Raw genomic sequence first — 16133 nt, forward strand, 5'->3', positions numbered from 1 at the left:
CCCGCCTTCGCCCATCAGCAGCCGGGATAGGCTCCGGCACCCCGCGACCCCGAAAGGGAAGAAGCGGTTAAGAAGATGGATGGATGGATGGATGGATGGTATGACTCCACTGAACTCACGGCCTTCAACTCTCTGGACAGACACTCTACCACAAGGCCACTAAGCTGGTTCATATTTTTTATTTAGTAAAAGTTACTCAAGTTATGAACTGGGCAATCAGATCCAAATCGTTTAACCGATTTCATTGCCTGCTTTCAAGTGGTAGGGGTGGGGACATCCATCAAGCTTACTCCTGATTGGTGAAATTGGTTGCCATGGAAAGAGTGACTCAGACCAATCACTATTTACTTATGTTGGCATGAAAAAATGGCGACTAAATTGACTTTTGGTTGGATCCATTTCTATGGGCTCCCTCTCATATGCACAGTCAATGGTCCGGACGAGCAGATACTTTCTGAATCTGAATGTGTTTCCATAGCCTCGTGATGGCTTTGTGATCAGCTGGTTCTGGGTGTTTCCTCATCTCCATCCGCCTCAGCATCATTAAAAAGGGAATGGAAAATGAATGAATGAATGAATGGATGATTTATGTTTGTGCCTAAATGGCCAGGAATTGATTCATCCAACCAAAGCATTAATAATGCAAGATACTTTGTGGAGATCAAGCAGGCAATCGCTTGAAGTCGAGCCATCAGCTTGAAGACATTAGGACGGTTGGGGGGAGGAAGAGCAGCTGAAGTGATGCGATAGAACAGCACAGATTGCAGAATCCAGGCGTAGCAGTGAAGGAGGAGCAGAGGGCATGCCAGCTTTCAGCACACTTTTACAATTGACCTACAATTTTGGTTCTTTTACACACATGCTTACACTTACAGCCTTGTGTCAAGCCGATTTGAAAAAATAAACCAGGTGAGAGTGGGATATATGGTCTAGTCATATGCAGTCGATGCAGATCATTGTATTTTCTGTTTTCCTCAGTCTGGATATTCATGTTTGAATGAGATTTCATGACTGTAAACTATTTGCAGCAATAGCTCGGAGAGGTAATAGTCTGAGGTCGGGAGCGAGGTGTGTGGGATCATTTTTCAGCTGTGCACCACCTCACTTTACTCCTCCCCATGATGGATGCTTCTCCATGGCTGATGTGCTCAGTGGAACATTGTGAGAAATAAGAAAAAGCAGGTATTGGTATCAAAATGTTGCTACACGTGAAATTTTTCATTTTGATCTCGCGCAGCGCGCGCCCTCCTGCTGTGCGTTTCACCCAGATGTCACGCAGAAATGAACAGATTAGGCCGGCTCCCTTTTCCCCTCTCCACATCACGCCACGGCGGCAGGAAGACAAGACTTGAACAATTGCCACAGTGAATAAAACAAAGGTGATGTGGTTGACTTGTGTAAAAAAAACGACAGAGGAAAGGCCTCTGAGGAATAGAAATACAGAGCCTGCTCTAGAGACGTTTGAATTCATTTAGAAACCATAAAAAACTGAAATCTCCCAGTTTTCAGACACTCAGTTGTTGTCAACAATACAGCAGGTTGCAGCAATATTGGCAGACTAGAAAGGGAGAATTCTCTGCTGACATTTTACCGTTAAATACAAACAAAAATGCTGCAGTAAATTTAAATTCAACAAAATTGACTTAAAAATGTTTGTAGTTGTATTTTTAAAAAAAAGCTAAAACATGTTTAATTTTAACTAAATAATCATCAATAAAATTTAAAGCCCAAAATCTGTCCCAAGATGGTTTCAAATAATTTAAATATTTCCAAAACAATGATCAAAGTTAGACAAAAGCACTAAATTCATAATCCAAAACAAAAAGTTGTTTCAAAGAAAAATCCAACAGAGGTTCAGCACCATGTAAGGACAAAAACAGAAAAAAAACTTTAAAAAAAACAGCAAAAGCACTGCAGCATTTAGCATTTATGAGGAAAAAATACAACAAAAATTCAGAAACACCAATTTCTATCCCATGTTTTAAACCCAGGAAGGAAAAAAAAAATGTTCTGGGTCCAACAATTAGTTGGTTAAGTAGAAAAAAATACAAAAACCTCTTTTGTAATAGGAGTACACACGTGATTTACTGGGTTCCTGATCACTTCAAAAACCCATTTAGTGGCCATATTGCTTTCCCAGGCAACACCAAACATGTCCGACCTTTTCCTGCCGCTCCCTCCCCCTCCAAACAGCAGGTGACAGGAAGTAGACAAACATGGCTTCCCATTAAGACACAATTGGCATGTCAAATAAAAAAGAGAAAAAAAAGATGAAAGTCTCAGTATTTCTAATTGACACATATTTCTCAGTGTACCATAGGAACAAAAATGTTGCAAAGTACTCTACTGTTACATTAATGGGTAGACAGCTTTAATGGCTGCATTTGAGAGCCACTTACCATTAAGGGGATCACTATTAGAGAAAACGTCCAATAATACCAAACAGCAATGTATCCTGGTATAAATTGAAAGTGGTTTGTCTTTTCAGGCCACTTAAACCACAAAAAAAATCTATACTGTATTTTCCACACTATAAGGGACTTCTAAAAGTTTTATTTAAAAAAAATAACAGTGTGCCTCATATTACTAAGGTCAGAAGTTAGCTTAGTCACAGTAACGTTTGTTTTATCAATCTTGTTTATTACATGGTGCAAACAAGGTTGGAAGTTACAGGTAATGTGAATATGCTAACGTGTAGCAGTGTCAGACTGTTTTTTTACGTGCTACTAACAAGCCTGAGAGTTAGCATAAATCACATACCAAACAAGGTTGGGATTACTGTAAACATGCTAATGTGGCGAACGTGCAGCGTTGTTTGATTGTGTTTTGTTCTTTACTAGCAAGGTTGGGAGTTAGCGTAGTCACAGTAACATGTCTGTTTTTTACATATTCCAAACAAGAATGATGTTACTGTGAATATGCTAACGTGGCTAATGTGTAGCAGTGTCAGAATGTGGTTCTTTTTTTGTATTACTAACAGGGTTGGGAGTTAGCATAGTTACAGTTGTTTTAGCGCTCCCAGTTTTTATGTGTTGCAAAAAAGGTGGGGAGTTACAGGTATTGTGAACATATAAACAAAGCTAACATGTAGCGATGTCGGACTATTTTTTTTTTTTTTTTACTTGCTACTAACAAGCCTGAAAGTAATGCAATCACAGTAACATATATATTTTAAGCGGTATCAGGTATTTTTTTAGCCTGTTGCAAACAAGGTTAGGTGCAAATGTGACTATGCTAACGTGTCACAGTGTCAGACTGTTGTTCTTTCTACATATTACTAACAAGGTTGGGAGTTAGCATAGTCACAATAACATATGCTTTAGCAGTATGAGTCTTGTTTATTACCTGGTGGAAACAGAGTTGTGAGTTACAGGAATTAGGAATACGCTAACACAGCTACTGTGGCTAATATGTAGCGTGTTACAATCATTTTCTAGAGTTGCTGTAAACATAATTAGTAAAGTATGAGTGGCGACGTTTTCTCTGACTTTTTTGCTCAATGGGCCTTAGAGTTTGGTGTACCTTATAGACTATATGACATAAGTACGAAAAAAGACTATTTACTGGTTTATAATCTGGTGCGCCCTGTAGTTCGAAAAATTCTGTAGATGCATGGCACCTGTTGTATTTTTAAGTATGTTTCTTCCCAGTATTTTGACTGGAGGACATGCATTCAGACAAAGCATCATTTTAGCAATAAATCAAAGATGGCAGACTCCTGCTTTACAACAATTTCCATAGTTAAACGTGTTTCTAAGCTAAAGCCAGCAGGCGTGTTTAACCACAGACAGCTGCTAAAGTTCTAAGCAAACAAACCAGATTGATTTGTTTAGGCAACCATCTGCTAATAATGCACGCCTTGTGTTGTTCCGCTTTAAAACCAACAAGTGTTGACTTTATCCTAAAACAAGTGAGACTTGATATGAATAATTCAGTTGCAGCTACTTTGACTGGAGTCTTCAGGTCACTTTTTTGAACTTATTTTGTATATATTTTAAAATGAACTTTTATTTTATTTTTAAAAAAGTGAGTTTGAGGAAGATAGGAATCAAATGTAGGACATTTATAATATTGAAGCTACTTTCCCCAAAACCAGAGGAAACATTTTTTGATAAAACAAAAAAGAAAGAAAAACACATTATATTGTATTTTTAGGTTATTTTAGAGATCCTTAATTCTTAGTAGTCTCTGAAATCATCGGTCCGTTTGCCAATGATATCAGATGCTTACAATGACTTGTAGAAATTTCCCCTACGGGATTTTTAACTCAAAATTTACGGATTTTCTAATGTTTTATTTCTTCATTGAAATTTACGGTTTAAAAAGTTACTGTAAATCTCCTTAGAATATATTTTTGGAACATTAGTTTAGTGGGCCTCCACCTAATTTATTTTAAATATATTTTTCACTTAGTTTTGGCCTTTTTTTGCTTTCTTTTTGGGCTTTAATTACCTGTCTAACTGTTTTCTACTTCGTTATAAAACATGAAAACAGGTTATTAAATTTCTGATTTTTTTATTTTGTAGAAATAGTTTAAAATTACTACTCATAATTGAATTTTTGGACAGTTTAGGGTTCATTGTGGAGTAATGCAGTGCAAAAAAGATAGAAGTGAAGGATGGACTAAAAAGATGAATATGAAGCATTGCAGCAAAAATAGTTTTAAGGATAAATTAACAAAGCAAATTGTTAAGTGTTAACAAAGACTCAAAACGGACCTGAACTACTTAAAGTTTAATGAAATACAAGACATTGAACCTCACATTACTGGCATGATCTTCCTCATTTTAAAGTCCAGCACTGTATTCAAGTCAAGAAACCTTTTTCATTATTTTACAATCAGGGCTGAAACCAATCTTACCTCAGGCGAATTTAATTCAGGTACTTCTAATTCAAAATACTTTTCAGAAAAAGGATAGGCAGAAGTATTATTATTTTAGAATTTTCATCAATTTTTGTGCTGGTCGCAAGTAAATACGTGTAAATCACATCAGCCACACTTTAAAACATAAAAAATTAATTGAAATAATATTGTATTCCATTTTTGTGATTCTTTGTGTACTTTTTTGGACTCAGTTCTTCACTCAGGAAGACTCAATGCAGAGTAATGGAGCAAGTGTTGTCACATGATGGCCAATCCAGTAATGTATATCAATGGTCCGGACCAGTCCTATGTCATGCGATGATTAATCCAGTAATACTTATCAATGGTCGGGACCAATCCCATGTCACGTGATGGCCAATCCAATACAGTAATATATATGAATGTTTCGGACCAATCCAAGGTCACATGATGGCCAATCCAATTATATGTATCAGTGGTCAGTAACAATCCTATGTCATGTGATGACTAATCTAGTAATGTATATTAATGGTCCGGACCAATCCTATGTCACGTGATGGTAAATCCAATCCAGTAATACATAACCAATGGTTCGTACCAATCCTATGTCACGTGATGGCCAATCCAGTGATATATATCAATGGTTCAGACCAATCCACGGTCACGTGATGGCCAATCCAGTAACATATATAAATGGTCTGGACCAGTCTTATGTCACATGATGGTCAATTCAGTAATACATATCAATGGTCCGGACCAATCCTATGCCACGTGATGGCCAATCCAGAAAGAGATGTGTCAATGGTCCAATGGTCCAGACCAATCATCATCTCAGAAGTTATCAAGTTGGAAGCCCCAGTACAGTTCTGGCAGAGCGAACACATATAGTACCCACCCCAGGTCATACAAACTAATCTCCTGCTCCGATCACACAAACCAGACAGCCCTCAGTAAGGCTTCCTGGACCTCATACACACTCCACACCACAGGGACGTGGTCGAACTCCTTCTAAAACACTGAAAACCCAATTTTCATTGGAGTGGGTCTTTAAAGGAGTTTTTCTCTCCGCCTGGACTTGTGTTATAGGTCCCCAAAAGTCTCCTCAAGGATGATTTGGGATCTCCCCAACATGAATGATCTTTTCTGCACAGGTACATCAATCAGCAAAGCCAGCAGAGGGGCTGATCTGCTGACTGGAGAGGAGGGATTTGTATACTCCCTTGTGAGGACAGCCAAACCCTTGTGATTACTGTTTAATCCTCTCCAGTATATCATGTGCATCATGGCAGCACAGCAAGCCTTTGTGACATCATTGGGGGATGCTGATGTGAAGCTGCTTAGTAATTATTTCTCTCTGTCCTGGTCTCTCACGGACTGCTTTTCGTAACCTCTGCGGCCCCCCTCTCATGCCACCGTTTCCTGGCTTTTTCTTCCCCTCTCCCTCTGTTTATCTCCCCTCTAACTTCCCTTTTCATTGTACGATGTTCAGGGAGGTTGATGGAGAGAGGCAAAGAGGAGATCAGTGAGGATTATCACTGTCTGGAGAACACGGATGGATTTGTACGCCATTGCCGTAGTTGGATGTTGTGCCAACCTGCCCTCTACTAATGGAACAGCAGCGCTCTGTCGTAGCATAAGTTGAAATCAGTCAAAGGCTCTTAACGAACAAATCTTTCCCTTTTGGTCACCCGTGTGAGGTAATTTTCTTAAGTGTGCCTCCAACCAAGCAATCCATCCACGGGCAGAATAAAAGGCAACACATAAAAAAGCAGCGCTAGTGGACGAGTTGCATCACAGTGAAATACAAAAATTTAATCTGAATCCTCTTATTAAAAAAGATTAAACCCCTGGCTCTCCTTCTCTTCTTTTTTAATCTGCCTCTCTGCTGTCTGTTTTTTTTTTTTTTTTTTTGTCCTGCGCCTTGTCATTTATCACTTGCACTTAGTCTTTCAATCATGCCCGCTTTCTGCTGTGGTCACTCTGAGGTCACCGCCAGTTTGATGAGGATCTTGAAAAATGCAACCGCAATCAGAATTTTTGCAAATTCGGGGCGGCGCGCCTCTAAACGGCGGTCACTGACTGAGGGCCCCGTGGGGAAGGGGGACGTCCAAATGAGCCTTTGTGCTTCCCCGCTTTTACGAAACTCCCTTTATTTTATGTGCGAGAGAACAAGTTCAAGGACTTTGAAGTGAGGTGCAACAGAAATGCAACACTAAGCAATATGTCTCTTTTCATCACAGTGTGTACTCCCCGGTATGTTTATTTCATTTTTTTATGTCAGTGTTAAAACAGAGCAAACATCAACTGGACAACCGTTGCTTTTGAAAAATGACATAGGATATTTTCCCTGCAGGATGAAAGCATTACTGTCTGAGGTTTCCCCACCCGCCTGCCTGCCGATGCCCTCCAGAATAAAAGCCACCCTAAAATGACTGCTATTTCCATTTCAGGAAAATGTAAAATTTTGAAGGTTTCTCTGTGTTTAAATTGCGGGTTTTCTCCGACTGCCGGTGTGTTTACCAAAGGTATTACTGATTACTTATTGTTTATGCTCTATAATTCCGAGTAATACTGTCAAACCTAATTGCACGGGTACAACAAAAACAAAATGTAAAGAACTTCTATGCTCCTGCAGTTCTCTTGATTGTGATATTGATTTTGAGTGACAGGGTTGGTATTTGAAATCTGACAGGCAAAAGCAATCAAAGCAGATGAATGTTGAAAGCAGTTTTAATCATACACCAACACCGATGATGACACTGCTATTTCTGGAGCCACTTGGAAACTGACGGTGTTGTTTGAAATCATATGAGACGGACTTTTAAACTTCACGTTATTTGAGCAAATTTTTCCGGTTTGCTCCCAGACGAAAAATGTGAATCATAAAACCTCTGGTCCCTCATTTTTTTGGTCAAAAATATTGAACAGACAGAATCCCTAATGCATACTCGGGTCGGCTCCTGGAAGTTAATGTTTGTTTTAGGATTTTCTATCTTCAGCACTGAAGCACAGTCGGTTTTATTTCAGCCATTTTTTGGGGGGATTTTTTTTGTTTGCGTACGAGAACCCTGAAGCTGGCATGTTTGTGCTGTGAATCACCGTCTGATCAATTTGTCTAAATCTGAGCGGACAGTAGATCCCTGTGCACTTCAGAATTCATTGAGCTGCTTCTGCCTTCTGTCACATCATCAATAAACACCGGTGACTCGGTACTGTTGAAATCCACCGTCGAGCGGACTCCACTTGCTTAAATTAGCTTGCTGTGGTTTAACAGTTCCAAGCATTTTACATCGTGTCTTGTAGCTTCAAACTAGCCCACTTTCGGAATTGGGTGGTTACTAAAAAAAAATTACAAATTTACATTCAATTTGTGCAGATTGACACCTTGCCCACAATATTTCTTCCCATTGATCTTTATTTGCTAAATTAAAAAGTCATGTACTCCCTCTTTGGCCATTACTGGCTCTTTTACTTTAAAAATCACGGTCGGCCGATTTGTTTTGTCACACCTGCATGTCTAACGTGGGGAACTTTATTCTTTTAATGACCATCAGGAACCTTTTATCTGATGTTTTTCAAAAGGTCTACTCAAAGTAGAACTTTTTTTGATGTAATTGGATCAAAACGTAAACGTGAAGCTCAATTTTCTTTAAACTGTTCTTAAAAGATAACCAAACAGTGACTCAACTTTTCTTTTTTTGGCTGTTTATCTGTACAAATGGGGCTTGCCATATTTTTGACAATTTAAAAAAACTGGTTTAGTTCCTGAAATTATAAATGAAAAGCATCTGTGTGCTGCCCCCTAAAGGTTGAAATGATCTCATGCTCCCCAGCTCCAACATAAAAGCTCCGCCCATCGTTGAATGTGTATCTGTCACAGTAGTTCCTCTTCCTTAGCCCCGCCCCTCTGATTCTTAGCATTTAGACGTTTGTTTATTTATTTTTTAGCATGTTAGCTTTAGCATGGCTCATAGCTGTATTGCATTCAGTTGTCAAAAATCTACTGGCTTGCCAAACCCTCTAGTGGACCCAGAAGTTTGGCAACAGTGGTTTAGTCCAATTGGCATTGAATCCAACAAACTGGTGCGGCAGCCCTACTGTTGAGCATTGCTGAGGTAGCGTCTTGAGCCAGCGGCTCGAAACAATGAGTTTCTGGATTATCCATTATCAAAAACGGGGCATGACTGTACGTTACCTAAAGCTAAACTCAATGTCAATCACACATCCAGACCAGAGAGAGAGCGGAGTCAGCCTCCAACTGTCCAGTTGTCCTACCCTTTAATAGGCAGCAGTTGGTAGCTCGGCCCCTCCCACATCCCCAAACACAAAAGGCTCAATCAGGCTCATGACTTTTATTGTCTTTATCAGGCTGAGGAGGAGTTTCAGGCATTATTTAATCCATAAAACAAGCTTTTATCATGTATTTTTCCTATTTTTTTCTGATAAATCAGTGTTTAAATTGGTCTTTTTTTTCAAAATTGCTATTTAAACCAACAAGCTAAGTCATCTATAATGTTCAACATCAAGCAACCTTTTATAGTAGAATGATAACTGTTAAAAGAATAACTTCTGTGTGAGCTTTAGATGAAGTTTATCAAAACGTATCACATATTACAATAGCTTTTTTAGTATTTAATGTGGTCGCTGCATCCAAGGTCATACTTAAACACTAAAATCCCACTTTTCTGTCTTTCGCTAAATGTGATATTGCTCAATAAAATGTTGAATATGACGGTTTATGGACAAAGAGTGATCTAACAAAACATATTTGAGCAAAATACAAGCTTCCCTAAATGTAAACGCGCTCAATAAGAAACAGATTATATATAAAAAAAAGTTAAAATAAATGTGATATTTATAAGAAATTTGTTGTATCACACATTGGTGTCAAATCCCATTCATTTTGACTACGTGGCATTATAGGACCAAACAAGGGAAAGAAGCATAGTCATCTCAGGTTTTAAGTGGTGTTATTCCTTTAAGTAAAAGTACTTATTTATATAACTTTCATCTTTAAATGGGGCTCAAAGCTGTGGCCTTTAACCGTCATCATTTTTCTTGAACTCCCCAGAGACGCGGTTTCATTACGTGTGTGACAGAAGTGTTAATTTGTTTCAGAAAATGTGATTAGATTTGAACCCTAGCAGAGAGGAATGAGTGATAATTTGAAGTCTTCGACAGTCAGGGAGAACCAAGCTGTCGGGAGTGTTTGTGTCCACTGAAGGGCAGAAGGAAATGTCTTCAAGCTTGTAGGTGAAAGCGGAATGTAATGACACTCTCTGGCATTGGAGTTGTCAGTCATCGTGTCAATTAATCACAGCCCAAAGCTACAACTGTGGAGTGCTCAGATGTTTCCAAACAGGCTTTTTTTGCTGGGATAAAAAAAAGGAAGTTCATAGTGTTGAAAGGAGCATTCTTTCTCCACATCTTTCTCTATTTGTGATACTTAATGGTTGAGTATTGATAGCAACACTTCAAAAAAGGAAAATATGACTCAAAAACAGAGTTTTAAACACCCACTCCCATGAAAATTCTTTGACATGATCTTCTGGCCTTTTTCTGATGATGGAGGAAATATATGAAGAACAATAAACTCATATTAGAATTTTTGAGTATTTCTTTATTGAAGTCGCTGTGAATCAGGAAGGGCGCCACAAGTTCCAAGCTCCACTCCATTCTAATGCGTCCACTTATAGACGACTAGATCCATGTATGTCTTTGTTTTCCTCGTCTAAGCTGGCATCTGGTTCCAAACTGTACGGCTGGATAGTTCCAGCAAGAAGGGATGTAGGCAAAATGTCTAAAAGCCCGGTGAATGCCAATGTAGTATCAGGAAGAGCATTCAACATTAAACTTTAAAAACATATCAAAGATAGATATATATATATATATATATATATCTACAAACATACACACACGCACACACACCCACATATATATAAAGAGATTAGATATATATGCATACAGTATTCCCCCCTTATTTGAGGAGATTAGGGACCAGAAACATCAGCGAATACCGCGAATACTGCGTAATTGTACGGCTAGATAGTTCCAGCAAGGAGGGGTATAGGCAAAAGGCCTAAATTTAACATTAAACTTTAAAAACATATCAATGATATATATATATATATATATATACACACTCACACACACACATATATGTATAAAGAGATCATACTGTATTCCCCCTTTATTTGAGGGGGTTAGGGACCGGAAACATCAGCGAATACCGCGAATACTGAGAAATTGTACAGCTAGATAGTTCCATCAAGGAGCGGTATAGGCAATAGGCCTAAATTCAACATTAAACTTTAAAAACATATCAAAGATATACTGTATTCCCCTTTATTTGAGGGGGTTAGGGACCATAGACATCAGCGAATACCGCGAATATGGAGAACCCCCACATGCTGGTGTGTTCTTCATTGCTGCCCCCCTCTAAAGGCGGGGATACATACCCCCCGATATTCTACCTGTACCCCATAGTGGGGATGGCTTAATACCGGCCTGAGCTCCAATATTGTTCGCCAATTTTGTTGCACCGGTAATTTTGGGTTAGGGGTTTTAGGGACTCTAAGCTAGCAAGAGAGCATGTAAACAGAAAACTTACAGTGCCAAATAAGGGTAACGGGGTTGCTCTAGGTCAACGGTCCCACCCACAACTCATGCAGAAACTATGTCAGAGAAAATAATATTTTTGATTATTGGCTAAAAACGGCATAATCACAATTAAAAGACCACCAAGAAGGCTTTTAAACAAGCACAAAAGATGTTCAGAGTGGGACTTTAAATGTGACTTGAGCCTTTTAGACCTCACTTGAAAGCGTCATTAATATTCAAGTGTTTCGACATATTGAAATAGTTCAAGTCCTTTTTTGAGAAACAAACTTACCACACAGTACAAAAACAACAAGTGCGACTGCACTGATACAGATTCAAAAATGTGTACCATAACCACAATATGACATGAAAATAAATGATAATAATTAAAAATATGTATTTGTAAAGACCCAAAAGAAAGCTATATATAAAGAATGTCCCCTTTAGTCTGCTTATGAGAGGAAACTTCAGTTGAGTTCATTACTGAGACCCTTTGGGGCTGGAGTTTGCAGAGTAAGAATCCAATATGTCTCCCTTTGTTTTTATATTGAGTTATGATTCGTGCCTCTGGAAGGAGGGGGAGCGGGTTCGTTGCCACAAAAACTCCTTATTTCAGGTAGCTTCTGGGAATCTTGATTATGTTTGTCTGATGAAGGCCTCAGTCCAAAATACATTGCAGGCAATACATTTCTCCTTGAAAAGTTTGTGCAGTGAGTTGGAGTCTTTTGTCTATTTTAGTTTGTGGCAAAACTGCTGTCAGTACATCTGTGCACAAAGAACTCACTTAGCAGACACTGAATTTTAAAATATGCATTTTTCTTTGTGGGGATGCAATATTTTGTCCTAATTATACCTGGAAATAATCACACACTTTGTAGAAAACAAAAGATTTTATTGTCTGGGCTCCCAAGGCACGACTGGAGATTAGGTTGAATTATAAATTTATGTTTTGGGCCTAAATTTATGGTTCACTTTGTATCCAATCTCTAAATAGGTGGATCTTTTAAGCAAAATCTGTTGTCTATGACTCTAAACAAAACCACTTGTTGCTGTGCATCTTTTTTTACACCAAGGAATTCACTGGTTCTTTCTGGAGTCTTAGTCTTGTTCACATGGATGCACACTCTCGTTTCTGACTTACAGCTATGACACACTCTGTTTATATTATCATATTGTAAGCTCCTATTTATTATAGGGAGGGAACTTGTGATTATGGTGCCACGTCACATAAATGTCAGCATTTATTGTATAGCTAATAATCATCCATTATTAGAGACCAGCTCCAAAACAGTAAACATCCCAGTAGAATGTTGTAAAACAAATCCACCGGTTCAAATTTAAGTGATTTATTTAATAGGATTTTCTGAGAAACTTGCATCACATTTCATTTTCTTTGTGAGCTTTTGTGGGGAGAATTGGTGACCAAAGTGGACTGATGCGGCAATGTAAAAACTCAAGTGTCACAAACGGTAAACTACCTATCATGGGGATCATAAAATAAAGGTGGAGATTTTATGGGTGGAGTTCCTGGACGTTTAGGAAGGTGGTGAAGGAAAAGTGAAGTTAACATGTATAACATGCTCGCTCGTTTGCTCTGTTTGTATTATACAGTAGCAACATTTGAAATCAAAACATTTTGTTATTTCGAGTTTCAATTAATTTACCAAATAAAATGGAGATTAGCTTTAAAATAAAAGTTTAAAGGGAAAAAAAGTATTTTCTTAGTTTCATTTAGTTTGTTAGGAAAAAAGATTGCAATAATATTTGTGTCCAAATTCCTGCACCACTCACGACATATTGTGTTTGCCATGTAATAGAAATAAATCTACAATTTCAAGATCTAATGCCCCAGAATTTACCCAGAAGTCTCTCTGAAAAACTAGTGTGCATCAATGCCCACTATGGGCAAATATAGACCAAAATTAGAATTATTTTTAATGTGCTAAAATATATTGGTTTTTATTTTTTGTTTGTATCTTTAGAAAAAAGTTGATTCAGAAATAGTCTTTGTAAAATTCATTAGGTTTTTACAACTTACATTAGTAAGTAATTTATTAACAGATGTCCGTGATCCCTGACTAATTAATAAAACACATTTAGATATATTTAAACTGTTAGTAGCTATTTAATAAGTCACTTATACCTCATTAACTAGCAGTTTATTGATAACTTGTTAACTAGCTATAATGTCTAGTTAATATAGAGTGTTTCCGGTTTCAGGTCAATGAAAACATTAGCGAATTTAGATCACAAAAAATGTGTTTCCTTTTTTAAACAAATACTGAACTGAGTTTAAAAAACTTGATTTAAAAAAAGGTGTTTCAAAGGCTATTTTAAAATATTCTCAATTTTTTTATTGTCTTCTCTTAGTTTGATTTTGAAAAGTGAATTAAAAACACCATAATGTGCATGGACTTTAAGTTTTGGGGTAAAGTCAGGTTTTGTAAAAATAAACAAAGGAATGAAACATGATTTAAGCAATTAAAAATCAATCAGTTGAAAAAAATGAAAGAAAATTTTCTTATTAAATTTGCATTCTAACCATGTTTTTTCTTTTGTAAAATTGTTCACAATGATCTTTCAATATTTATAAAGTTTTTTTAGAAAAAATCTAAAATGTTTTTAAAGATATATGGCAGTAGCTCATTAAAAATAAATTTTCATGTTTGTGGGTGGGACTGTTGACACAGAGCTACCCGCCCCCCTTCCCATCACTGAGAGCTGTGTTAGCGCGCTCACATGCGAGCTAATAGCCTCAAGCTAACATTAGAGGCGCAAACATAACGACGAGTAATACTGGATCAATGCACTTGTACAGTTTTGAGCCAGAATCACAATCAGCTACAGCACAAGTGTTGAACACTCGTCACACAGGTAAGTGTGAACAGGTCAGGGAGCATGAGACTTTGACACGCACATTTCAGCATTTTTCTAAGATGCAGTTTTCTAATCCAACGCGATATGAATTAAGAAATACTCAGAAATACAGTTTTAATCCTAAATGATTTTATATAGGTCCTCTACTATGACAAAAATGCTAGAAGAACATGTTAAAAATACAAAAACATTTTTTTTAATTAAAGTGGGTCTTTAAAAACAATCCGTCTTTCAAGTTTTAGTTTCCCTATGGAACAAAATTATAAAGTCATATATTCAAATAAGTTTAATGCTATCATATAGGGCACATCATGACAAATATATGACTTCCACACTACTGTGCTACTCTTTAATCGTCACACTGATACTACATGTAATATTTAACACATTTTCAATGTTTGTAAACCCACACTTCCATTGTTCTGGGACCAAAAGCTCCGTGAAGTAAAAATTCAGGAACCCCGCGATGCCAAAACCAAGATTTCACCCCTTTATCTTATCAAAAGAGTGATGGCCTGTATTTATTACAAGCTCAGTTATTTTGTTTGCTGCTGAGCTGCAAAATTGCATCCTATGAAAGGCAGATAATGAGAACACAGGGGAACACACGGGAAATGTAAGCACCAAATTATGTAGTACTGATAGTTACTGTTGAGGAGAGGGTGTTGGTCAAATGATGCAGGAGAGCAAGAACTAATTTGACTTGCATGCGTGCCAGCCCGCGTCCTGATTCTATTAAAAACCGCAACAAAATCCAATGAGAGAAACGGAAAGAAGCCGACGGTCGGTGCTCCAAAAGATCAAGTATTACTTCACCCCCAGGCGGAAAGGTCTGAAGTGGTTTTTAGTGGCAACTCTCTGGTTACCTTTCTGTTGTGCTTTCCGTGGATGACGGTGCCAGGAAATTTGTTGACAGTGTGAGAAAAGTCCCCCCGAAATGATGATTGTGATTATCTGAAGTAGTCCTTGCCTCGGTAATGTGTTTAGAAGTCGTGCGTCGGGCGTGTGAATGACGGACAGGCTGCCAGCACAAATGGATGAGGAGCGCTGGCAGCGCCGAGGCTTTTTCTGTGCCAGGGCTCTGCTTACAATGTTCACTCTTGGCCTCTAATCCATGGGATCTGAAACAGAGGTGCTGACTCGGGACAAAAAAAAAAAAAAAAAAAACCCTGAGCACCGTCAGTAAAGAAAGCGGCCCCCTGCTCACCGGTAGACGTCACGGTTTAAAAATAGCTTCAGAACACACTCGTCTCTCTTTTTGGTTGTTCCCGCTTCATATGTATCTACAATTTTCCAAGTAAATATTTATAAGTAAAGCTTATTGTGTGAATGTTTCAAAGTATTCACACAATAATGATTCTCCTGCTCCTTCCTGTATGTTTTTGGCACATAAAAACTCAACCACACTTTCAGTGATTTCAGTCATCCTGGTATTAAAACACGAAGCTCATTCAAGACATTAGTGCTTGTACTTTTGATTTTCATACTCTTCATAGTTTTTGAAATATTGAGCAAAATATGCCTCAAAATTAACTAAAGGACAAATTGTTCAAATCCTTTAAAAACTTTCTGTACTTTGAAACTTGTAAATCTCAGCTAGACACCATTAAAACTTTCAAATGTTCAGCAACCACTGGGTTTTTAGGATAATTTGGCATTTGGTTTTTATTTTCATAACATGCTAGCTGTTTTGGGCTAATTTAGGAATTTTATCAGTATGCTAGCTGTTTTTTTTTAATTTTTTAATCTTGCTAATTAAGACATGTTTCAATTTTTTTGCTTAATTTTGAGTTAGGCTAACACTGTAGCATTA

General features: G+C 37.8%; 1 protein-coding gene across 2 annotated transcripts in view; it reads left to right on the forward strand.

The window, feature by feature from the left end:
* The window catches only part of nrg3b (neuregulin 3b), a 293063-nt gene that overhangs the window by 85115 nt on the left and 191815 nt on the right, over positions 1–16133 (forward strand). The gene's annotated exons all lie outside the window — the stretch shown is intronic.

This window comes from Oryzias melastigma, linkage group LG19 (genome assembly GCF_002922805.2).
Source record: "Oryzias melastigma strain HK-1 linkage group LG19, ASM292280v2, whole genome shotgun sequence".
NCBI lineage: Eukaryota > Metazoa > Chordata > Actinopteri > Beloniformes > Adrianichthyidae > Oryzias > Oryzias melastigma.